The 26,897-nt window shown below is 42.5% G+C and overlaps 1 long non-coding RNA gene across 1 annotated transcript in view; it reads left to right on the forward strand.

The window, feature by feature from the left end:
• Nucleotides 1–2,897: 2,897 nt before the first annotated feature.
• Nucleotides 2,898–26,897, forward strand: part of LOC107978639 — a 34,199-nt gene continuing 10,199 nt past the window's right edge. The window contains exon 1 of the long non-coding RNA XR_003484358.2: nucleotides 2,898–3,014. This is a non-coding gene — a long non-coding RNA (uncharacterized LOC107978639). The remainder of the gene's footprint in view (nucleotides 3,015–26,897) is intronic.

Genomic DNA, 26,897 nt, shown 5'->3' on the forward strand with positions numbered 1-26,897 from the left:
TTTCGTGTGTGTGTGTGTGTGTGTGTGTGTGTGGAGAGAGAGAGAGAGAGAGAGAGAGAGAGAGAGAGAGAGAGAGAGAGAGAGAGAGATATGTGTCATGATTTGCGATTGAAAATATGGGCAAACAAATTTACCGTGTTAGAGACATAGTTACATGAAAGTGGCACAAACAAGTCTTTAAAATTGAGTCTTTGAAATTGACATAATTTTCAAACATTAAAGTCCACGGATTTTAAATGCTCAATAATTGTATTTGGCAATTGCACATATCACCCAAATAAGAGCTGGGGCATTTTCATTTCTCTCAAAGTGTCCTTTCTTGTTTCCCAAATCACCCAGCAACCCAGGGAGAGGCACCTGGGCTCTGATTTCAACCACTGCGTACAAGTTTCACTGGTTCTTGGACTTCAGTGGAACCCTGCAAAAAGTATTACTAGTGTCTAACTCCTACTTCATGTCTGACTTCAGTATAGTATCTGTGAGAGTCACCTATGCTGTGTCAGTAGCTACCTCATTATTAAATACTACCTCATTATATGACTAACATTGAGTATGTATGCACCTATTCTAGTCCTGACTGCCATTTGGTCTGTTTCCAGTTTGGGGTTACTATGAGTAAATCATTGTGTGAACATGTCTTAAACTGTCTTACGAAAATATCTAAAACTCAAATTGCTAAATCATATGATAATTGTAATTGAACTTTATAGATACCAATGAATTGTTCTTTCAAAGGGATCACATTCTTTTTCTCTCTTGCCATAGGATGGCATTTTCAGTTGTTTTACATGCTTGACATGCTTGAGTATTTTTGACCCCTTTTTTGAAATTGTAACCCTGACTGGTGGTGTTTTCAGTGTTTATGGATGTAATACAGGGCAATTACAAAATAAAGGGGTGAAAACAGGGAGACCAGAGACGGTCAGCATGGATTAAGACATTCTTTAAAAATCCTCAAAAATAAAGGAAATAATTAAAATAAATTGATTAATTCAATTAAAAAAGGCAAATACAAACTTAAAATGGACCACAAAAAAGTTAACGAAAAATGAACCTTGAATTAACAATATGTTGTCTTCAAGACACTTGTGTGAATTATAATGCATCTGGGTTAAAAACAAAGGGCAAGAAACGGGAGATGTATTTCGTCCTCTTCCTGGACAAATGCTGACAAAGAATACATAAAAGCCCTGGGTTTTCACTGAGTAAAATGTATCACAATGTTAAAAAACAGTAAATATGACAATAAGGAGCAGGATACATTGGTGGGGACATGAGGGTCAGAAAAGGCTTCTAAAATGCACATGTTTTTTACAGTATGTTAGTAAAAATGTTTTATATATTTGTGTCTATTCTATAAATTAATTTTCTTTCCTTTATTTCAGCAAAATCGCCATGTTGTATTATGGAAAATTTTGTAAGACCCCCGGAAGCTCAGGCCTCCAGGATCTCAGCCCAGGACTGTGGTCACCCCAATCACCAGGCTGAGTCGAAAGCTTGATGCAAACAGCATGAGCCTTTATTATAGTTGTTTAACGAGCTAACCCCATGTTAGCTTGGGTCTTTCATCCACCCACCATGGCGGATGGCTAGGAAAGACAGCTCGAAGCGTCTGCATAGAGATCTTATAGGGCAGAGTAAGGGGAGTGTCTAAGGGTACACACAGGCTCAGGATTGGTGTGGCTCCAGGCTTGGAGGGCTTGCCCTGTGTTGATTGGTCAACTGGTTGTTATGGCCCATAGGCCCTCCCAGGGTGGTTGCTATGCCCTCCACGTCATTGCTGTGCACATGTCCGTAAAGCACACCCAGAGCCGTAAAGCATAGCACCACTAGCTAACTTCTGATTGGTTCCTTGCCACGAGGCAGGCATCTAACCTCCTAGTGACTAAGACAAGATCAGACAAGCATGTGTTTGGCTGTTATGGCTGCCGAAATGGGAAGCTGGTCCCTTCAATTTCATATAATTTGTTGTCTTTGACTAGAGGATACTTAAAAGACTATGGCATAGAAATTGATCAAAATGCTGGGAATAGTGTCACACCCTTTTAATCCCAGTACTTGGGAGGCAGAGGTAGAGGCAGAGGCAGACAGATCTCTGTGAGGCCAACCTGGTCTATGAAGTTACTTCCAGGACAGCCAGGGCTGTTACACAAAGAAACCCTGTCTTGGGTGGGTGGGACAGGGGGAGAAAAATGAACAAAATTTGAAATATCTATGTGGTGATATCTTATTTGTACAAATAAAGCATGTCTGAAGATCAAAGGGCAGAGCTTGCCACTAGCTAACCATAGAGGTCTGGAGGTCTGTACAGACAGACAGGAAGTGAGATAGCTGGGCAGAGAAAGGAATATAGGTGGGAGGAGACAGGACCTTGCTCTCTTGTCTGCTGGGAAGCTGGTGAAGTAAAGGTGGCTGTGTGATGGGGAAAGTACTTTTGTGTATGTTTATCTTATTGATTGTTAAATAAAATACTGTTTGGCCAATGAGACAGCAAGTTAGATGGGACTAGGAGTCAAAGAGGATTCTGGGAAATGTAGTAGAGAAGTGGTGATCCAGGCAGGAAGTGACATAGTAAGGAGACTCATATTTAAGCGAAGGAGAAACAGGAAGGGTCTCTTTTCCCCTCTGCTCCTGCTCCAGCCACACAATGTGATCCACCGGCAAGGAGAGACTCCAATAAGGCGTCCGATAAGATAAGTCTTATAAAATTTATAGGTTTATGATAGTTAAGACTGAACTAACAGATGAGAATCCTAGTCATTGGCCAAGCAGCATTGAACCTAATACAAGTTTCTGTGTATTCACTTGGGCCCTAACTCAGGCGGGCGGATGGTGTAAAGCTCACACGTGGCAGTGGGGCTCAGGCGGCTTTTGGCGGAAAGATTTATCGTAACAGCCGTGACTTTCTCCTTCTTCTCTCTGATCTCTCAGTATTTTCCTCTAAATCTGACTCCAGGCTTTTATTATTAAGACCAATGAGAACTGCTGTTACAGATCTACATCAAAAGCATCAAGTAAGTGTGAAAATGCTTACATTTAAATTGCTTTAATGACTTACATATATTTCTATTAGAAATCTGAAAATTTTTGTCAAAAGGCCAAATTATTGCAACGATCAAAATGATCCCAAGTTGATACTTCTATTTGACATTTCAAAAATGTTGTGCAATCATAGTGAATGCTTCTATATTGAAATGCTATCTGTCGTTTCGGTGTTCAGTGCCCACTGTCTATCTAGTCACTACGATAAAGAATTGGGATCATGATTTACATGTGCCATGTCTCACTAAACACCGAGAGATGTGGCTGAGATGTCATGTGTCACACCTGTAAATAAAACTCTAGACTAACCAATTAGACATAAAGATAAGTGAGAAAAGGATGCCGGGCGGTCCAGGAATCAATACATATTTTAAAAGATTTTATTTATTTATTATGTATACAACATTCTACTTCCATGTGTATCTGTACACCAGAAGAGGGCACCAGATCTCATAATGGATGGTAGTGAGCCACTATGTGGTTCATGGGAATTGAACTCAGGACCTCTGGAAGAGCATCCGGTGTTCTTAACCTCTGAGCCATCTCTCCAGACCAGAAATCAATACTTTGTTAGGCAAGAATGTATTGCTTTGTTAAGCGGTCTATTGATTGTCATCATTACTAAGTTTATTATCTTGCTGTGCTTATTATTTTTATTATTTAATTTTTATTATTATTTACTATTCATGGGTGCTTTGTCTTCATGTATGTCTGTGTACCATGCAAATGCCTGGTGCCTGTGGAGGCCCAAAAAAGACATCGGGTTCTCTGGAACTGTAGTTACAGTTGTTTGTGAGCTATTATGTGTGTCCTGGGAACCGAATTTGAGTCTTCTGCAGTAGCTCTTAACCTCTGAGACATCTGTCCAACACAGTTGCTCTACCCTTGAAATACCCTTACAGACACATCCAAAGGTGTAGCTCTTAAGTCATTGGTTCTCAACACGTGGGTCACCATCCACAAGGTGGGGGTTGGGCTCCACCGACCATTTTGCAGGGGTCGAATATCAGCTATTATGCGTGTCAGATATTTATGTTATGATTCATTATAGTAGTGACATGACAGCTATGAAGCAGCAACGAAAATAATTTTTTTTCTTTTTTGGTTTTTTGAGGCAGGGTTTCTCTGTGGTTTTGGAGGCTAGAACGAGCTCTTGTAGACCAGGCTGGCCTCGAACTCACAGAGATCCACCTGCCTCTGCCTCCCGAGTGCTGGGATTACAGGCGTGCGCCACCACCGCTCTGCTCATAAGGAAAATAATGATCTGGTTGGGGGTCAGCACAACAAGAGGAACTGTATTAAAGAGTGGCAGGGTTAGGAAGGTTGAGAAGCATTGTCCTAGGTGGTTCTAAATCCAGTCCAGTTGACAATGGAAATTAAAAAACCATACAGTACACTTGCAGTTTTTAACTTAAATAATTTTCCAAGTGCGGTTGCTTGACTTCTTCTGTGTGGAACCTGGTGAGTCAGAAGGCCGACATGACAGCATTTTGGAAAAACAGTTAATTTGCAAGCCGCTGGAAACTGCAGTTTTCATCTGGAGACTTGTGTTCCTTTCTGCCACTGGCCACTCCATGTGGATTTCTGAGATGCTTCTCAGATTTTTTATTTTTTCTCCAAAACATTACTTGCACGGGGTGTTTCAGTCACCAGATGCTTTTCAAGTTTGCGAGGATAATTATAGCAAAAACAAAAAGGTCACTCTCCCTGCAATCCTATAAATCTCCACTAGGGGGAGCTTTCCCCACTCTTCCTGATGCCAAGTCTCCTGTTTTCTGTGAGCGCCCCTCAAGTTCCTTCTCACAGAACCAGCTGATGATCCCAAAATTTCTCAAGAATTCATTTTGCTTAAGCATTTTCCGTGTTTCCCCGCTTAAGCTATTTTGAACTTAAAAGACAGACACTTAATGTTTCCAGAGGGGCACGCCTGCTCAGGTTTCCGCAAGAGGGAAAGATAAACTTGTTGAAGATTGAGAAAACCATTTCATCTGGTTTTGCCTGTTCTGTTTGTGGGCAGGTGCAGGAAGCCTCATTATCAAGCGGAGTCCTGTTGTGTTCACAGTTCTCGGGTAACAGGAAGGCTTTAGCTTGTGGGAAATGCCTACCTTCCAAAAGTTAAGATGAAATGGCAGGTGTTATTTGCAGAGCGCACAGTGGTTGAGAGCTCAGCACCGCACCGGCCCCACTGTGTCTTCCCACACTGCGTCCTTCTGCTCTTGAACTCTGTCAGAGTGACGCCAGCTATATCTTAGAGGACACTGACAGTGAGACCGTGAACCATCACTCCTGCAGCATATACTCAACGAACGAAGCTTGCTCGGTTATTCATGCTGCCTAGGAATTCAAAGAGCCTGAGGAGAGAACTATACCTCTACAGGGTGATATAGCCTTCAGAAATGCCTTTGTGTGCATATGTGTTGGTGCGGGGCACATTATGTGTTGGTAACTTGCGTGTGTGTGTGTGTGTGTGTGTGTGTGTGTGTGTGTGTGTGTGTCTGAGTGTGAAACTATTTGTCTGTTGTTTGAGACAGGGTCTCTCATTGACTTGCAACTTCACCAAGTGGGCTACACTCCTTAGTCAGCTCCAGGGATCAACCTGCTTACCTCTCACCATTGACAGGGTTATACACCACTGTACCTAGCATGAGTTCTGGGGCTTGAACTTAGGTCCTCATGTTTGCAAGGCAAGAGTTTTACTGACAGCCATCTCCCCAGCTCCTAGAATTTTCTTTCAGGAGCTTCAGTTGAAATAACAGTGAACTTGAGCTGTATTAGCTTAAATAAGCCAGAATTTATTTACTCTCTCAAAGCGTGGTTGGACACTGCCAATCCAGGCCCAATTCAGTGCTCAACAATGTCCTGAAAAGACTCCAGCTCCTGCCCTTCTCATGTGTTTTGCTTAGTGTACACTTTTATTTTAAAAAACATTCTATTTTTAATGTGTGTGCACGCATGCACGCACGTCAGTGCCTGATGAGGCCAGATGTGTTGGATCAACAGCTGGAGTTACATTCTCCAGCCACCTGACATGTGTGCTGGGAACAGAACTCAGGCTCTCTGGAGGAGCAACAAGCCCACTGTACTGCTGGCCCCTCTCTACAGCTTTTCAATTTCAGGCTGTAGAATTCATGGTCACAGGATGGCTGCTCTACCACCAAGTTTCACAACCACATTCCAGACTGGGAGAAAAGAGAAGGTCAAAATGGCCAGAAGCCTTTTGCAACTAAGGATTTGCTTTTCCTTTTGGAGAAGGAGGCCTCCCCAGGGCCCTCTGCTTGAATCTCACCAGTTAGAAATGTCACATGGTCACTGTTAGATGCAGAGCAAGCTGAAAGCAAGGCAATTAGTTTTCTGTCTCAGAAGAAAAGACTCCAAGGGAAAGGAAGGGAAACAGATATTGACAAACCCTTATGCTCTGTCACAAAGAGTGGGTACAATTTAGGGTGCAGACAATGCCAGCTTTATAGGAGGTTTGCCTCCCTTTCTTATTCCAGGAGCCTGGGCAACCAGAGTTCTAGATCCAGAAACATGAATGGGTGGGAAAGGGAAAGGCAGGCTGCCCCTTTCTACTGCTATTTTGTTTGTTTTGGAGGCAAAGTCTAGCTATATAAACCAGGCTGATCTCAAAGTTGCAATCCTCCTGTCTCAGCTTCCCAAGTGCTGGGATTTCAGGCATCTACCACTCTATTCACTAAGACTTACTGAATGAGCTTGAAATAGTAACTCAAGTCATTAATCCCAGCACTCACTCCAGAGGCCAAGGAAGGTGGATTTCTATGAGTTCAAGGGCAGCCTGCTCCACAAAGTGAGTTCCAGGACAGTCTGAACAGAGTGAAATCCTATTCCAAAAACAAAACAAAACAACACAATACAACCTACTTACTGAATGATTGTTAAGCAAATGAGAACTCACAGCTGAATAGTGGAGATGCAACAACCTCTGTGTTCAAAGGTGGGGAGGAATGTGTGCTTGTCACACTGTGTTATTTGACATCTATTGAAGCTTTGTCTCAGATACTTTTCCAATTGCTGTGACCAAATATCCAAAAAGAAGGGACTGGAGTGGTTTGTTTTGGCTTGCAGCTTGAGAGGAGACATGAGACCACATCTTTACAAACAAAACATTTCTGAGGAGGAGCAAGGCCAGCTTTGAGGAAAGTGGGTGGGTTTGGGCTTGGCTCATCTGGACTCATTCTGAGGCGCTTGAAGAACTTTTGTACACCATGGGTGTAGGAGGCATCCTACAGCTCCAAGCCAGCATTGCAACTGTAAGACCCCTGGAAAGCTCAGGCTTCCAGGATCTTAGCCCAGGACTGAAGCCACCCCAATCACCAGGCTGAGTTGAAAGCTTGATGCAAACTGCATGAGGCTTTATTGTTGTTTAACGAGCTAACCCTATGTTATCTCGGGTCTTTCACCCACCCGCCATGGCAGATAGCTAGCAAAGATAGTTCGAAGCGTCTGCATAGAGATCTTGTAGGGCAGAGTAAGGGGAGTGTCTAGGGGTACGCACAGGCTCAGGATTGGTGTGCCTCCAGGCTTGGAGGGCTTGCCCTGTGTTGATTGGCCAACTGGTTGTTATGGCCCATAGGCCCTCGCAGGGTGGTTGCTATGCTCTGCACATCATTGCTGTGCACTTGTCCGTAAAGCACACCCAGAGCCGTAAAGCATACCACCACCAGCTAACTTCTGATTGGTTCCTTGCAGGAGGCACGCATCTGACCTTAGTGACTAAGGTCAGATAATCATGTGTTCAGCTGTTATGGCTGCCGAAATGGGGAGCTGGTCCCTTCACAACCTGGAGTGCTAGGGACAGAGCTTAGTGGCTAGACCATTTGCTTAGCCTGTGTGAGGTCCCAGGTTCAATGTCCAGTACCACAAAAAAAAAAAAAAAAATTAAAAGAAGTGTTGTCTGGGCAGGAGATGCAGGTGTTTCATCTGCAAATACATAATGTCTGCAGGTTCCAAAAAGATGTGGGCAGCCCTTGTTCAGGAGAGCATCACAGAGCCTACACCGCCCCAAGTTGCAATGTTGAAGCACCTCTTGCAGAAAAAAAAAAATTCAAGTGAGTCTATTTGCCCTCAGTAAAGCAACCATGAGGCCAGTCCACATAAACTCTACAAATAAATTTTTAGAATGTTGTATATTTATTGTTTTTATGAATATTCCTTTGGGGATGGATATTCATCTCTCTCTCTCTCTCTCTCTCTCTCTCTATATATATATATATATACATATATATATATATATATCACTTTCAGGAATACAAATCAAATTTTAGAAAGTACCTTAAAAGAAATAAGACTAGGGGTTGCCATTTCCCACAGTTAGTGTGAAAAGAAGCTGCAAGATGGTCTTCATAATCTACCTCTTGGTTCCCACCCATAGCATCCTTGTGTCATGAGCAGTTCCAATGCTGTAGAATAATCCTTCTGTACACTGTGAAAATGTGTTGCTCTCATTATTAATAAAAAGCTGGTTGGCTCCAAAGCTATGCAGAGAAACCCTGTCTCGGGAAAAAAAAAAAAAAAAAGCTGACTGGCTGGTAGCTAGGCAGGAGTTTCAGGGGAGAGAGCATGCTGGGAAGAAGAAGGGTGAAATCTGAGGAGTCTTGAGTCAGATTAGAGGAAGCAGGATGTGTAGAAAATGAGGTAACAAGCCATGTGTATAATTCAGATAAGAAATATGGGATGATTAAGTTGTAAGAGCTAGCTAGTAATAAGCCTAAGCTATGGCCAAGCATTTATAATCAATACTAAGCCTCTTCATGGTTATTTGGGAGCAGCTGCCAAGACACAGAGAAACTCTGCCTACATTGGAAAGATAGACCCACATATGGAAGACGGCAGACTTCCTGCTGCCAGCCCTGTGAGGGCACCATATTGGGTGCAGTCTTAGTGGACCCTTCAGCTCTCTGTAACCCAGGCTAACACCTGAGTCCTGAGAGACTCTGAGCTGAATGGCCAGGCCAAAAGCTGCTCATATCCAAGAGAACAAATGCAAATTGCTTTAAGCTGCCAGGTTGTTTGGTGAGAGTTATGCAACTAGAAATAACTGAAAAAAATGGTATATAATATTTTGAAATATAAATATATGCTTTTTTTTTTTTTTTTACAAAAATAAGCTTCTTGTATCTATTTCAGTGCTTGTTTTCTTCTTTGTTGTTGATGTTTTGAGTCAACTTTTTGTTTTGTAGCCCAGGCTGGTTTCACACAGGTGATTCCCCTGCCTCTGTCTCTGGAGTGCTGTGATTGCTGCCACACCCGTTTTCAATATTTCCCATCCACAGAGATGACCTTTGATTTCTATCACCTTGCTTTGAGAGAGTAAATGGTAAACAGGTTTTACATAATTTTTAATTTTGAGAAGCTTTATTTTTTTAGTACAGAGGAATAATTAAATAGATGAGCATCTCGTCAGAATTCATCTCACTGTCAAGTAATTTCGAAAAAAGTAGCAAGCTGATGAATTTTAACTCCTGCTGACATTTTGTACTTATTACCATTTCATAAATAAATGATTGCTGTAACACAACTAGTCTGTCATTGTTTAGTCACTTCTGATTAATTTCCATATGTTAGTTATGTATGTGAATTATTCATGATAAATAATGATGATTCCACCCTGGCTTGGCCAGAAACAATGCCCTTCTTGTTAAGTGAGTGAGAACACAGAGCCTCAGACCCATTCTGGGAAATTATTCACTCTAGCTCTTCTAGGGTTACTAAGAATTCCTATGTCCCACCTTTTCTTAGAGTATATGTAAACTCAGCCCCTACCTTACAGCTGACTAAGCTCTAGGGTTGCTGTGGTGTGAATGGGGCCCGAAACCCCTTGATAAACTGGGTTTCCTGGGGGCGGGTGGTGGTGCTGGAGGTTGAATTCGGAGCCTTGCCCATGCTGCAAGCTCTCTACTCACTGGTTACAAACCCAGCCCTTTGTTTTTGCAATCTGAGCTGGCATGCTTTCCCCTAGGAGATATGTTTGCCCCCACCCCAAACCTTTTTAAATGATATGTATATATGTATGTATGATATATATACTTCAATGATTCCAATTAGTGATATGTGTGTGTGTGTGTGTGTGTGTGTGTGTGTGTGTGTGTGTGTGTGTATGTTTTGCTGGATTTACTTTCTTGCCAGGTCCCGCCAGGGTGCATGTATGAATATAGGGTTAACCACTGGGTCGTGGGCAACCTATTAGAGTTCTCATACATGGAGAAAACTGACAGCAGCCAGCAGTTCCTTGCAGCTCCTCAAGTAGGGATGGTGCTTTGTGAGCCCATCTCTCAACCCCTAGGATGCAACTGGTGTGGTCTCACGCAGGTCTTGGTTGGTCAGTCCTATGACTGAGAGTTCTCAAGTGCCACCATGTCACATCTTTGTTACCTCCACTGTACCCATCAACCTTTATACTCACTATTCCCTCCATCTCTAACCGCCACCCCATCCCATCCTGGTGCCCAGGAGACATTTCCCTTTGAAATATGTATCCAGAAGCCTTTATCTTACGCTAGGTATCATGAGAGCTGTGCAATGGATATGTTTATTCAGAGATTGTAGTTGCCCATGTTGTAATTAGGAATAAAGCTCAATTTTAAGATGTTAATAGAAAAGCAGAGCTTTCTAGATGTCACACCTGAGGTCCTTAAGTGTCTTGCAAATGTAGCTGCTCAAAAGTATTGTAAGACTCAATGTTGTTGTTGTTGTACATGGTGTAAAATAAGGAATCATCAACACGCCAGGACTGGCATTTTATTACTGAGTAGTTTAATACTGAAATGTCAAGAGATACTGAATTGATTAATATGCTAGATTGAGTAATGTTTAGTTTTGGTGATATCACTTTTGAAAAAAAAAAACAGAAAATGACACTTAGGAAACAATTTCTGCAGGGTGTTGGTGGCGCACCCCTTTAATCCCAGCACTCGGGAGGCAGAGGCAGGCGGATCTCTGTGAGTTTGAGGCCAGCCTGGTCTACAGAGCAAGTGCCAGGATAGGCTCCAAAGCTACACAGAGAAACCCTGTCTCGAAAAAACAAACAAACAAACAAACATAAAACAAACCAACCAACCAACCAAACAAAAAACAACAAAAAAATTTCTTCATACCAAAATAAACTGATCAGTTACAGTTTCTTATTAAAAATTGAAATATTTTAGTCTGAGATTAAAAGAGCCTTGGTGAACTGATGTCGCCTCTCTAACATATATTTCCTAAGTTTACTGAATAGAATCAGGACATATTTTGCAATGATAATAGAGAATAATGTAAAAAATATGTTAAAATACATTTGAATATTTACTCTCCTTTGCAAACAATGATAAACAAAGAAATTGTGTGTACGATCTAACATAAACAAATTTTCCTCTCAGAGGTGGGTATTTTGAGCAGTTGGTATATTGAATTTGCATCTGATTTCTGATGGACTTTATGCTTGCCCACTTGGCAGATTTTGAATTCTTCCTTGCTCTTTGAAGATTTGAAATTAATCACTGCCCTTTATCTTGGACTGGATGCTGCAGTTGAGTAGTTTAATCTCAGTCTCTGGAAGCACACCCAAATCTGTCTCGAGTTCCCTGTGAAGGGGGTTTGCATCTGGGTTTTCATCTGTCCAGCAGTGCACTGGGCTGTCCTCACTCTTTTCTGGAAAGCTGCTAAAAAACTAAAAGAGAAGAAATAGAGACAAGGAAGGAAGGAGAGTGGATGAGGGACAGGGGTGAGGAGAAGAAAGAGGAAGAGGAGGGAGGGGGAAGGGAGGCAGGGAAGAGGGAGCGCACAGCAGAGTCTTGGCCAATACAGTCAGAAAGAGTATCCTGATATTATTCACCATTCTTGATGAATGACAAATAATGTATGAGGGCTGAAAGGCTGGCTCAGCGGGCAGTGTGAGGACAGAAGTTTGGATTTCCAACACCAACATTTGCCTGGCAACCCTGGTGGCCATGTGTGATTTCAGGATTTGGAAAGCAGAGAGAGTGGATTTCCAGGGCTAACTTCACAAGCCGAATCCATGAGCTCTGCATTCAGTGAGAGACCCTGCCTCAATTCACAGGGCAGAGAACAATCTAGGAAGACACCTAAGCTAATGTCTGGGGTCCACAAACACATATTCACACGTGCCCTCACCACTTTCCAACAGAAGCTGCGACTGGAGCAAGGAATCAGTCTGGACTGCACACCTCATCAGGAGGCGCTGTTTCTCATTTTCCTTCATTGTATAAATGAAGTCTACATTTTGAGCTGGACTTTTTAATTAATACATGTCTCGTTAAAGATCCAACAAGACATCTCTCCTTTCTTGCCTTTCAGAACTTTGAAATTCAAGCACCACAGGCCTCTATGTTCTGTGTAATACATCCAAGACCCTCATATACCACTTCAGATAGCAGATTTGCTCAGCGGGGAACGTGCATACAATTAACTTATTAACAATAATGAAATGCTGTAATCTTGTGCATGCTCATATTAGAATCTGAAGCCCATGAGTACATTCCAAGTGATGATCACGGCAGTATCCACACATTATGTTGATATTATATATGCAGCTTATGTGACACCAAAATCACCTATCGATTATACAAAATTAATTCAATTTGTTGTTTGTGTCATATGTTCTCTCTCACTCTCTCTCTCCCTCTCCCTCTCTCTCATCCATTCCACCCTACACACACACACACACACACACACAATGTAGTTCATCATATAGTCTTACTCTGGATAATAACTTCACTAGGTATTGTCATTTATTTAAGTATTGCAAAGGCAAACACGTCCATACATAGGCTCATCTACCTAATTATGCTTCTATTAATGTCAAGACATTTTTTAGTTATTAATTTGAGTCACTGTGGGTAGCAGTTTTGTGTGAGTTTACACATGCCTTAGGAAATATCCAGAGGAAATGGACAAAGGGAAGGAGAGCAGGAATAAGTGTTCCTGTCTGCCAGGATTCTCAGACAGGGTCAAGATCAACTCAGAAAGTCCAAACTTGGCAGCAGCTTTCCTAGCTCAGGGTCACACTGACTCTCTTCCTCCCCCTCCTTCCCTTTCTATCTCTCTCTCTGCATCATTTGTGTTGTATTTATTTTTAAGTTTTGTTTTTTAACTTTTATTTTATTTTGGAGGGCGGGTTTCGAGACAGGATTTCTCTGTGACTTTGGAGGCTGTCCTAGAACTTGCTCTGGAGACCAGGCTGCTCTTGAACTCACAGAGATCCGCCTGCCTCTGCCTCCTGAGTGCTGGGATTAAAGGCATGCGCCACCACCACCCAGCTTTTTTTAAACTTTTAATTGTGTGTGTGGGTATGTGCATCTAAGCACTAATGTACATAAAAATACATAAATTTAAAAAATGCTTTGCCTATCTGTGCAGTCATGACAGCTACTGTCTGGAAATTCTACTCTTCTTAAGAGAATCTGTGTATCTTTTCTGCATACATGTATGTGAGATCTTTCCATATTGTCAGAAAAAGAAACATACACGTGTGCATGCATGCATGGTTCCAATAATCTGATTGAGACTAAGTGAGAAATGCCATTGCTGCCCATAAATGCTGCTCCATTTCATGCCAGGCCCATTGTTGTATCCAGACACAGCCAGCCCAGACCCTAACCTTCCATGGGTTGTCACTTTTGAGGATTGGAGAAGATTAGCACCCAAAATACATCATAATGCTATTGATTGGCAGGTTCATAGTCTGTGTGTTTATCAATGAGCTCAGGAGGTTTTGCAGTGAAATAAACACAGTTCATCAACACGGCTTCTCCATCTTTTAGTGATCACAGGGCATGTGTAAGACTCAGCTCTGACATCCTGCCTCACCAGAACCTGGTCTTTCTAGTCATGGGAAGTACTTCTGGGGATTTTTCCAAGTCCCTTAACATCTGAACCATGTCCCCCTGAAACTCTGATAAAACCTACATTTTGGGGGGCTGCACCCCACATCATGTGCACCTAAGATTTAGATTTCAGGAACCACTTCTTTTAAAATTTTTATTTCATTTTATGTGTATGGCTGTTTTATCTGCATGCATATCTACTAACTTATATGCATATTCAGTGCCTTTGGGAGCCTGAAGAGGGTATCAGATCCCCTGGAACTGACACTATGGGATGGTTGTGAGCCATTATGTAGGTGCTAGAATTGAACCTGGCTCCTCTGGAAGCATAGCTAGTGCTCTTAACCACTGAACTCTCTCTCCAACTTCAGGGATCATTTTTATAATGCACTTGGTACCACTTGGCTATATTGTTTTAATGATTGTATTTTATAAAAATGACCAGTCACTGCAGTATTGACATTTATATTTCATCCAGTTCATGATAATCTGCTTAAGACCTAAGCAATGTCATATTCTCTATGACCAGTTCAGAGTGGTCCAGCACAGCTGGTATGACAGAACCCACTCCCAATTCCCATCTTGCTATGACTCATCAACTCCTCTCACACTGGGTTCAAAACAGGGACTCTGTTTTCTCCTGGTTTGCTGCTGGTGTGTGTGTGTGTGTGCTTGTGATCTCATACAAAACATGTGTGTTTCTGGGAATGGAATATAGGGCCTTGAGTATGTTAGGTAAGCACTGCACCACTGAGCTCTACCTTGCCCCAGCCCACCGCTGCTGTCTTGAGGTAAGCACAGGGCATCTGAAGGGATAAAGATGATTATATAGGGAGATAGACGTGGCTGCAAGGAGGATGACATCTGCAACTCCATCGTCTGGCTGACCCTGTATACAGTTTGCTGAGTCCTATAGTATAGGACACAGCTGACAGCAAACCTAAAGCACTGCCCTTGGAAAGATCTGATGCTTAGAACAGCTGTCAGGAAGGTTTTCATCACTGGCTGGGAGTGGCTCTTTCTGCCTAAGCTATTCACACAGCACTGTAGTTCATGCCCACAGAGTTTGAATGTGAAATGCGCACAACAGGCTTTTGTCTGAACACTTGGGCCCCGGATATTGATGCTGCTTTGGGAACTTGCGGAACATCTTGGACATGCTGCCTAGATGACCAACTTGGGTTCTTTGGGATGAAGTCTGAGGGTTGGAGGTAGGCTCCACTTGCAGTCCAAACTCTCTGCTTCCTGAAAGTTCCTGGAACGAAACCAGCAACCTTACACTCTGACTATCATATCACGCCTTCCCTACAAGATGGATGGTAGCCTTTGAACCATGAGCCACATGAAATTTTGTCACCGTGACAAGAGAGGTAACAAACACGAACAGATGATATTGCAAGAGGGTTCTGATAAACGGCACAATGCGGCTAGGTCTAGGCCTTTGGAATGGGTTTCCAGGAGGGATATGGAAGTCCTAGAATTTGGTAAACAATGTTTTGAGGGAATGACTTTCTGAAGTCATTCACTCTGTGGCATGTCACCAGAGCAGTGTGAAAAAAACCTAATACACTGACTGATTCCAAGTCTTTGATACTATGAAGATGTTCGATATTTTCCCACTTCTAGAAGACAGGCAAGCATTTTAGAATTTCTCCAGTGCCACCTTCATATTTGTTTATGCAAGTTGACTTAACATTTCCATAGGATTTTGTTCTTGTATACAGATTCTTAACTCTAAGCAAACACTTTTAGTGGGTTTACTTGGGAGTTACAAAGAAATTACCGAGCCAATGATTTTTGTATGACTATATCTGTGTGGCTAATTGGAACCTAAGCATTGTTGTTTGAACTTTTTTGGAGTTAACAGCAGGATACAAACACAGTAAGTGTACAGCCAGTATGTATGTATGTATGTATGTATTTATTTATTTTTTGTGATATCAGGATCACTGTCTGTAGAGGGTGCAAGCAGAGAGACATGAATGTTGGCACTCTGCTAGCCTTTTCTTGTCTTCTCTTATTCAGTCATGACTCCAGCCCAACAGAATGGCTTCACTTACTTTCAGGGTGAGACTTCCCTTCGCAGTTAACATTTTTGGACATTTAACTGGCATTCCCACAGACATTTCCAAAGATGTGTCTCCTAGGTAATTCTATTTAGAATTACCAGTCAAGTGAACAATAAAAATCAACCATCAGTGTGTGCATGTAAAGTAAAGGCAGATATCCTTTTACCCACCAGAGAAAAAAGTCCACTGGAGTTGCTAGGCTAACAGCAATTTTTTTGAGTAGTATTTGTGGAGAACCTTTCTCTGCTTAAGTTGCATTTGTTGGATTCTCTGTCACAGCCTCAAGAGAAGTAACTCATACAAAAAATCAGTACTGAAAAAGAACTGATGCTGTGGTAAATCCCACCATGTAGCTCTTGGGCCTTTGGAACTGGTTTGCAGGAGGAACGTGGAGGCCCTAGAAGACCATGAGCAACATTTTGAGGGTGCAAATTTGTGATTATGTCAAAATAATGGTCATGACAGCTGGGCATGGTAGTGTACTGCTGTAACCACAGTACTTGGAGGCAGAGGTAGGAAAATTAGGAGTTCAAGGCTTGGATGGATACAGGAGACTTTGTCTTAAAACATAGAAGAGGAAGAGGAAGAGGAGGAAGGAGAAGAAGGAGAAGAAGAAGAAGAAGAAGAAGAAGAAGAAGAAGAAGAAGAAGAAGAAGAAGAAGAAGAAGAAGAAGGTCATTGTCATTTTAATGTCCATAATGGGGTCAATACTGATACCTTTTCTCCCTGTGTTAAACTTGACTCACATAGCTCAGGCAGAAGGGCCTTACACACTCAGTACTCATGGAGAAGTTTTGATACAGCAATAGACAGAAATGATAAATCAGTCTTAGCTTTTGAGTTTCACGAAAGGCTTTTGTTTTAAAACATAGTTTTTGTTATTGCTCAGGTGAGGTGAGGCTGACAGAGGAGGAGGTACTTACCGTTGACAAGGTGAGTTTGGGGCTGGAGAGAAGGCTCAGTGATTAAGACCACTTTCTGTTTGTGCTGTCGAGCTTTCATCAACTTTAAAGAAACTAGAGTCACTCAGGGAGAGTCCACCTTGAGTATCAGGTTGACATGTAGTAATGCCTTTGAGGTATTTTCTTAACTGGTAGTGGATGTGTGAAGGCCCAGACCACTGTGGGCAGTACCATCCCTAGGCAAGAGGACCTGAGTTGTATAAGAAATCAGACTGAGCAAGCCAGTAAGCAGTACTCCTCTGTGGTCTCTGCTTCAGTTCCTGCCTTGGCTTCTCTTGATAACAGACTGTAGCCTGTAAGCTGAAATAGCCCCTTCTGTCTCAAGTTGTTTTTGGCCATTGTGTTTATTACAGTAAAAAAAAAAAAAAAAAAAGCAATTAGATCACTGTCCTTGCCAAAGACCCTGGTTTGGTTCCCAGCATCCATGTCAGGTAGCCCAAAACTGTCCGTAACTCCAGTTCCAGAAGATCCAGTGGCCTCTTCTGGCCTTTGTGGGTACTGCATGCACATGGTGAACATAAATTCATGTAGGTGCACACACATAAATAAAAAGAAGAAAAAAACAAAGAAAAGATGCTTGTTAAATCCTCCCAGACCCTGAAGGAAGGAACAGCTATGTGGGAATTAGGGGAGAACAGAGGGCATGGAAGCAAGACTGGGAAGTAGTAATAAGGTGGATTTGGCAGCCTTGGGACTGGCTGGTTTGAAGGTGTTCAGCATGCTCTAGAGGCCTAGGTCTTTCCTATCATCTGCCTGGGCCAGGGGTGGTTAAGGCAGTGGAGAACTTGTCTTGAGTGGCACAGAGAACTCTATAGCTGGTGAATTCTGGGTTGATTGGTTGAATGTGACATGTGTGCTCTCAGGTGTGCTAGCTTCTAGTTAGCTTTCTTACATTTTGTAAAGATTTATTTACGTGTGTGTGTATGTATGTATGTATGTATGTATGTATGTATGTATGTATGTGTATGAGGGTGCATGTGTGCCAGTCAGAGGGCAACTAGAGCATGTTGGGGTTGGGTTCTTCTTCTTCTTCTTCTTCTTCTTCTTCTTCTTCTTCTTCTTCTTCTTCTTCTTCTTCTTCTTCTTCTTTTTCTTCTTCTTCCTCCTCCTCCTCCTCCTCCTCCTCCTCCTCCTCCTCCTCCTCCTCCTCCTCCTCCTCCTTCTTCCTGTGGGTTTTAGGGATGATACTCAGGTTATCAGGATTGGCAGCACATGCCCTCACTGGCTGGATCATCTCTCCAGACTATTAACCAGCTTTCTGTCTCAGTGAAAAGACACCCGAGATAAACAATGTCAGAAAAGGAGGGATTCATTTTGGCTCCAAAATTCCAGAGGTTTAACTTCATGGCTACTCTGTCCCCTCCCTATGGGGCTGTGCTGTGTGAGCGTCATGGTGGAGGGTTGTGCCTGAGCTGAGGTGTTCACCTCGTGGTGGGAGCTTATTCCTGAAGAGGTGTTTAACTCAGGGTAGGCAGAAGCTGCAAGAAATGGAGCTGTGGGCAAAGTCTGTCTTAAGGGCGCATGCTCAGTAGCCTACTTCCTCAAGGGCGCATGCTCGGTGGCCTACGTCCTCAAGGGCGCATGCTCGGTGGCCTACTTCCTCAAGGGCGCATGCTCGGTGGCCTACTTCCTGTAGTTAGGTCTCTCCTGAAGTTTTCATCACCTCCCAGTGACCTGTTAAACTGAGTTTCCACTGGTCAGATCAGAGCCTTCATGATCCAGTCACTACCCAAAGACCGCACGTTTGAACCCAACTGCACAGGGTACCATGCCTGGAACACAAAAGCCTCGGTTGCCATTTAAAGTTAAAGAGTGACACTTGCTATATACTGGAGTTTGTTACCTCTAGTTTGCCCATCTCACCAGGGTCAACAAGTCCTAAAGGTCAAATTAGAGCCACAGAAAAGAAAAAGGCAAAATAAAAGCAACTTCAGGTGGAGGGAGTTCCCACGCTGCCTTCTGGCATCGATAACGACTCTAAACCAGTCTCTTCAGTCTTTACTACTTTCCACCTTCCTCACTGACGTGTTATTTGAAAAAAAAAAAATCCCAAGTGTCTTATCATTCAGTCCTGAACTATTTCACAGTCTTCTAAAAGAACTGTTTACAAGGGGCTAGAAACTGGGTGTGGTGGTGCACGCCTTTAATCCCATCATTCAGGAGGCAGAGACTGGCAGACCTCTGTTAGTTCAAGGCCAGCCAGTGAAAAACCCCTGGAGGCTCAGGCCCCTAGGATCTCAGCCCAGGACTTCACCCAATCACTAGGCGGAGTCGAAAGCTTGATGCAAACCGCAAGAGGCTTTATTGTAGTTGCTAAAGTCTTTCATCCACCCACGTAGGAAAGACTATGCAAAGCCACTGCATAGAGATCTTATAGGGCAGCGTAAGGGGAGTGTCTAGGAGTAGGCACAGGCTCAGGATTGGTGTGGCTCCAGGCTTGGAGGGTTTGCCCTGTGTTGATTGGTCAACTGGTTGTTATGGCCCATAGGCCCTCCCAGGGTGGTTGCTATGCTCTGCTCGTCATTGCTGTGTACTTGTCCATAAAGCACACCCAGAGCCGTAAAGCATAGCACCACCAGCTAACTTCTGATTGGTTCCTTGCCACGAGGCAGGCACCTGACCTCCTAGTGACCAAGGCAAGGTCAGGGCAAGCACGTGTTTGGCTGTTATGGCTGCCGAAATGGGGAGCTGGTCCCTTCACCAGCATGGTTTACATAGTAAGTTCCGGGCCAGCTGAGGTTATACATCCTGGGACCCTGTCTCAAAAATAAATAAATAAATAAATAAAAGCAAACCCAAAGGGTGGCTCAGTCAGTAAAGTGTCTGCTGTACAAACATGAGGACCCAAATTTAATCTCCAGCTACTTTGTTTGGTATGTTTTCTTTGCATTTGTGACCCTCCTAGAGCTGGAATCTGTTGCTGCTAAGATATGGTATGGTCATAGCTGCAAACAACAGTGATTTGAACATAGACATATTAGTTAAGTATTAAAATAAAAATGTTATATCTATTTTCATATCTAGCACTGTTATGGTAAACATATTTAAACAATGAAAGCTGTTGACTACATTAGTGTGTTGTTCGCTCAATAGATTTTATTTTTAAGTTATAAAGCAAAAATACTGATTCTTGATTAGCATCTTATATAAGGAGGTGAGAAATTTTATTTGCCAGGAAATTCACATTTAAGAGCAGAATAAGGCCTCGTCTATTATATGATTCCTTAAAAGTTGCAGTGTTGTACATCTTACTTATGGAAACTCCTTTCATTAATATAGCCACTTTTTTCTGTATTGAGTTGTAAAAATGATCATTTATTTGGAGATGTTTCCTCTTGTCTAAAACTAGTTTTTCCCTCTGAGTATGTTTCATTCTTTCTGTTATTCATTGCATAGTTGTATTATTTAGTGGCTTTAAATGTTTTTTTTTTAAATAGAGTCTAATTTGCTATGCCACTCTCCTATTGATCAGCATGCATTTGTGATGGACCAAAGATTTTAGTGTGTTTCCTATTTGATATAGTCCTTCTATTTAAAAGACTGGAAAATTTGGGCCCGGCATTGGTGGCGCACACCTTTAATCCCAGCACCCTGGAGGCAGAGGCAGGCGGATCTCTGTGAGTTCCAGGCCAGCCTGGTCTCCAGAGCAAGTGCTAGGACAGGCTCCAAAGCTACACAGAGAAACCCTGTCTCGAACCCCTTCCCCCCAAAAAAAGAAAGACTGGAAAATTTGAAATATTTATTGTGCATTGAGAATATATATTCCATGTGTATGTTAAGTAGTGCCATTACCAGTTACTTGATTCTAGTGAAGATGAAGAACACATTTTCTGTAGGATTTAGCTTTGCGTGATAATCCGTTTCCATTTCTGTGTCCAAACATCTGACAGAGCCAATTTAGAGAAGGAAGGATTTACTTTGCTTTAAGGTTTCAGAGGGCCCAGTCCTTGTTTGCTGGGCTCCATGCTCCTGGGCAGAACATCACAGTGGCAGGGACATGTGAAAGAGATTTTTCTTCACCTTGTCACCCGATGGGAAGGGACAGGCCAGGCGTAACATTCTTAGGCATGTCCCCAGTGACCTGAAACTAGGCCCTACCTTCTGACCTTTCCAGAACCTCCCAATGGGGGCCAAGCATTCAACAATCATACCTTGTCCTAATAAAAATGGCAACCACGGCAGTTATTTGTTAAAGTAGATTGCTGCAAATGGCTACTGTTGATCCGGCAATTAGTAGGTGCAGCTGTGGTTTGTATCTGCGTTGTCCTTCGTGGGCACATGTCTTTTAACATTTAGTCTTCAGTGGTGGTTCTGCTTTGGGTGCGTGAGGACCCTTTAGGAACTGGGGCCTAAATTGGAGCAATCAGGTGACTGAGGAATGGACCATGACGATGCAGCCTCGCTGCGTTCCTACCAGACTCTCGCCTTCCACGTCTTGGTCCTTTGAGATGTAGACAAATTGCAACCTCTTCCCACCATGCTGTTTCAGCAACCAGGGACTGCACCTTCTCAAACTGTGAGCCAAAACAGACCCCTCTTCCCCTAAGTTTCGCTTTCAAAAAGAAAAGGAAAAGATGTGTTTGTGTTTATTTTATGTATATGAGTGTCTTGCTTGCTTGTATATGCATGCACCACATTCGTGCCTAGTGCCTGTGGAAGTCAGAACAGCTCTGGAATCCCCTTGAACTGGAGATATAGATGGTTGTGAGTCACCATGTGGGTGCTGGGAGCTGAACCCCAGTTCTCTGGAGGAGCAACAAATTTCTCCTGTCAGGCTTTCAGTCACAGTTGTGAGAAAAGTACCTGATACAGTCCCTAAGAGAGGTGGCTCCTTTAGCAAACTCGGGGAGCGTGTGGCGTCTGTGAAGAGAGAAGAAAGGACATTAGTTCTTCTCCCAGATGGGAAGTGTGACTGTAGCCAGAATCAGCATTCCAGAGCTGGCAGTGAGACAGGTGCCATCTGTCATGGCAGTGAAGCTCTGGCCTGCCCCCAAGAAGCAGCATCAATGCCATAGCCCCCCTGTGAAACCAGAGCAGATAATTATGTTTCAAAACTTTCTCTTCTCTTAAAGATGCTGATTTGACACGTGTAGGTATATTCATCTGTAACGAGGGAGTGTTCTGAACTCCAAGACTGTAGTTCTAAGTTCTTGAGTTAGAGTGGCCGCCCAGTCTAAGGAGTGATTCTATTATGAACCTGTGAGCAGTTAAAATACCCACTCCTCTGTGCCTTTCCCATCTACAGAATGGGATTGACCTCAGTGCCTACTGCAGAGCTGCGAAACATAATGACATTGCCAAGCACAGATCACTCAACAAAGGCTCCCTTGATTGCCATCATCAACATTGCCATTTTATGAAGGTGCTCCTTTAGTTGGTTAGGAAATTTATGGCGTGTGTGTGTGTGTGTGTGTGTGTGTGTGTGTGTGTGTGTGTGTTGTGTGAGACACAGCCCGACAGAAGACAACATGCAAGAGTTAGTTCTCTTCTTCTGCCATGAGTTCCAGTGGTTGAATTCAGCTCATCGGGCATGGTAGCAAGCACGCTCACCACCGAGCCGTTTCACCAGCCGTTAAAAATTGTCTATTCTGTGGTAGAACTGAGTGAGCTGGGTCTGGAGTTAGAACCAAACGGCTGGTTCAGGTTTGCTGCTACTATTGGTGAATTCCTCAGTCACATTGTTTCAGCCCCAAGCCTAGGCACCCTCATCTACAAGCAGAATGGGATGATTTAAAGGTGTTTCAACACCTTCTACTTGTCTCCTTCGGGGACCCTGTGGGGTTGCTTAAAGGACCTGCCTTAGATTTTGGAAAGTGCTAGGATGGTTGAATCTTGCTTTCCTCTGTTCAGTATATTTAAATGTGTTTTTTAAATATATTAAAATTTAAAATTTAATTAATAAAAATAATTTAAAAATTTATTCAGTATATTTAAATGATTTAAATGTGTTTCAACACACCTTCTAGTTGTCTCCTGCAGGGGGACCCTGCAGGGTTGCTTCAAGGACCTGTCTTAGATTTTGGAAAGTGCTAGGATGGTTGAATCTTGCTTTCCTCTATTCAGTATATGTGTATGAATCCAGTGGTTTCTGGAGGCAAGTGTGTCCTTTTTTTAAAAAAAAAAATAACATTTTTAAGCAGATGTTCCTGAAAAGACTGAATCCTTAGAACCTTCCCACTATGGAAAGGAAATCTTGGCTGAGAGGGTGCATTCTTTTCAGAGCAGTGTCATGTCATCCTCTGGGCCTTCTGCTGGAAAAGTAGAATCAAGTCTCAAACAGTGTGTCTGCTAGCATTGTAGACGCAGAGCAGACTGTAGCACACCTCCAGGCCTGGGAGGTTCTGTGCACCTGCTTTAGGACGCACAGGACTGGCAGTGCTTTTCAGGGCCGTTTTAAATGATGGTGCTCAGAATGGTTTCTCTCTAGGTGGTGATTAAGAAACTAATTTTTTTTTTTTTAAAAAGGTATCTGGTACTGAAACCAAACCAGAACTGTGCTGTTTCCTAAGATTTTGGTTTTTTTATTATTGTTATTTTTTTCCCAACACAGTGTGCTGGATATTTCTACAGTTTTGCTCAGATGACTGCAAAACCTGGAAAAACTGTTGCTGCTACAGATGCACAACATACTACATTATTGTGCGCTCGCTCTCTCTCTCTCTCTCTCTCTCTCTCTCTCTCTCTCTCTCTACACACACACACACACACACACACACACACACACACACACACACACACTTGATTTTTTGAAGGTTTTGATGTGCTGTCCTCTTTGGAAAAGAGTGTGAATTGGCATCACAGTCACATTGGTCTAGAACTGTTAAAACTTGACCCCTCCCCATTTGTACAGAGGTAACAGATTGTCTTAACTGTGTAAGGTCTCAGCTACATGAGTCTGATTACAGAAACAAAGAAAGTAGTGTCTAAATATAAAAAAGAGGAGTTGACTTAGTACTACAGATCCACACCCCACACACTCTAGGGCAGTAGTTCTCAACCTTCTTAATGCTACGACCCCTTAATACACTTCCTCATATTGTGGTGACTACCAACCATGAAATTATTTCATTGCTACTTTATAACCATAGTTTTGTTACTGTTAAGAAGTAAATATCTGATATGCGACCCCTATGAAAGAGTCATTTAACCCCCAAAGGGGTAGTTGAGAACTACTGCTCTAGACTGTGAGGCCAGAGGAAGCTTGTTGGCACCTTAATAGACCCTGAAAGTCGATGTTTTGGATTTCAATGCTGTGCTTGCTTGCACACAATTGACAAACTCAGAACCTCATCACTTCACTGCTGTGGAAAAAACCTGCTCTGATCAGCAGTACAAACAGGTCCCTTCTAACTGGATTGAAAAGAATCGAAATAGTTAAGGATTTGGATTAAGTAATACTTATACATTTATAAATATATTTGTATTTAAAGCGTATGATATGATCTCTTGGTATATTTGTCTTGACATAACCATATAGCTATATTTATATCATTCTATGTCCTTGGGGAACTGGCTCCAGGAACTTCCCCAAGATTATCTGTGACATTCAAGTTTCTTGTACAAAGTGGCATTATATTTACATATAGCCATATAAATTCTCCTGTAGGCTTTAAATCATGTCTTGATTACTTATGTACCCAATATAGTGGAATTGTTAGGCAAGTATTTGTGACATTGCATTGTTTTAAAATTTGCATTATTTTTGTTGTGTTGTTTGCTATTTGAGGCAGGGTCTCAGTATGTAGCTTAGGCTGTTCGAATCTAGATCCTCCAGCCTTATCTTCCTGAGTGAAATCACAGATGTTCAATACCACACCTGCCTTGCATTTATTTTTTAAAAAAAAACCTTTTAAATATTTATTTACTTATGCATGTGTGAGAAATACAGGGAGTGAGAGACCTAGAGTGAGAGAGGGAACGTGTGAAGATGCAAACACTTGGATATGGAGGTCAGAGGGCAACCCATAGGAGTCACTTTTCTCCTTCCATCATCAGACAGTAGGGATTAAACTCTCGGGGGCAGACTTGGCAGTAAGTCCTTTACCCTCTCAGCAGTTTCGTCTGCCCTAGAAAATATTTTCAATCTGTGGTTGATTGAATTACAGATGTGGAGGCCTGAGGATACAGAACCCATGACACAGGAGCCAATTGTACCTGGTAAATTGATTACTATAGTCGAGCAAATCAGTATGACCCATCATTTTATCATTTTAGATAGATAGGTGCTCTCTCTCTGTCTCCATCTCTGTCTCTGTCTGTCTGTCTGTTTCTGTCAATGTCTCTGCCTCTCTCTGTGTGTATGTGTGGATGTAACACTTAGAATGCACTGTCTCAGCAAACTGTTGGATGTATTGTTTATCCATTCATCATTTGATGGACACTTGGTTACTTTCACCTGTTGTCTATTGTGACTACAATGTCATGAACAAGGATGGACAAATAAGTACCTGCTTTCAGTTTTGGGGGAGTATATACTCAGAAATGGAATTGCTAGGCCATGTAATAATTTCACTTTTAAAAAAGCTGTATTTATTTTTATTTTCTGTGTATGGGTGTTTTGCTTGAATTCATGTCTGTGAACTCTGCTTTTGAAGTGTCCACAGAGGCCAGAAGAGGGCATTAGAACCCTTCCACCAACCTTGCCCCCAAACTGGAACTATAGTAGGTTATGAGCCACACACCACATGGGTGCTGGAATCAAACGTGAGGTCTCTGGAAGAACAGCCAGTGCTCTTAAACTCTGAGCCATCTCTCCAGCCTCAGTAATTTGGAGGAACTGTTAGACTACTTTCTATAGTGATTACTCTCACCCATAGTGCCCAAGGACCCCTGTGTCCTCATACCCTTTCAATACTTACTTATTAATTATTACTATTATTTTTCAAACTCTAGTCATCCTAATGAGTTTGGAGCAACCCTTCTCTTTTGATCAGTTAATTTTTATTTATTTGTTTATTTTTATATGTGAATGCATGTGCGAATATGAGTGTACATGTGTGTGGAGGCCAGAGTCGATGTTTGCCTTCCTGTTCTCTCTCCTCCTTAACGGGGTCTTGCATCAAAACCCAAAGGTCTCCCATTTGCCTGGTTTGGCTAGGCAGGCTTTGGAGTGCTTTTTCTCTGCTAATTGGTACAAAGACCGGAGGACTATCTAATTACACGGGATCCGTTGCTGCAGTCTCTGGGTAAAGGAAGCCAGTAGCTCTTGGCAGTGATTATGGGAATGGGGCACAAGATATATTGAGCTAGAAAACGCTTTGCCACACAAAAGTTAATTGGGATCACAGAAAATGGCTCATCACAGCCATTTATTGTCTTTTAATAGACTCGGGCAGAATAACGGGGAAACAAAACCTTTTCAGCTAGGGGGCTGTGCCAAGTATGAAGAGATGCTGCATGCAGTCCTTTTGTTTGTTTCTGAGTTCCTGCAAGAAGTAGAAAGTGGTGCGGGCTCAGGAGGAATGCAGGGCGTGGTGTTTGGGGAATTACAGTCAAGGTTGATGCAAATCCATCTACCGTCCTCATTAATGTTTGACATGGATGTTTAAAGCAGTGGAAGAAAATGGTCCAACCTGGTGATGTGAGGTCTTGGGGCTCAGTCATCTTTGGCACCACTGACTCCAGAATTCTCTTTTCCTTTTGCTTCTATGAGGATGACTCATGGAGCCTTAGTTATGTGTTCACTTATTTAATTTATTTTTAATTCTTTTGTGTTTACTTATTTATGCAGGATTTCATGTGGCCAAGTTGGTCTTGAATGTGAGACATGGTATTGAATGTGGTCTTAGCTGAGGATGACCTCGAACTTTTGTATTTGTGTGCCTACTTAGGCCAGAGGTCAGAGGTCAACCTCAAGTGTTCCTCAGAAGCCACCAAACTTTCTTTCCTTCTTTCTCTCTCTCTATCCTTCTCTCTTACTTTCTTTTTTTAGATAGTGCCTCACAAAGATCAGGCTGGCCTCAAACTGGCTATGTAGCTGAGGA

Source organism: Cricetulus griseus, chromosome 3 (genome assembly GCF_003668045.3).
Source record: "Cricetulus griseus strain 17A/GY chromosome 3, alternate assembly CriGri-PICRH-1.0, whole genome shotgun sequence".
Lineage (NCBI taxonomy): Eukaryota > Metazoa > Chordata > Mammalia > Rodentia > Cricetidae > Cricetulus > Cricetulus griseus.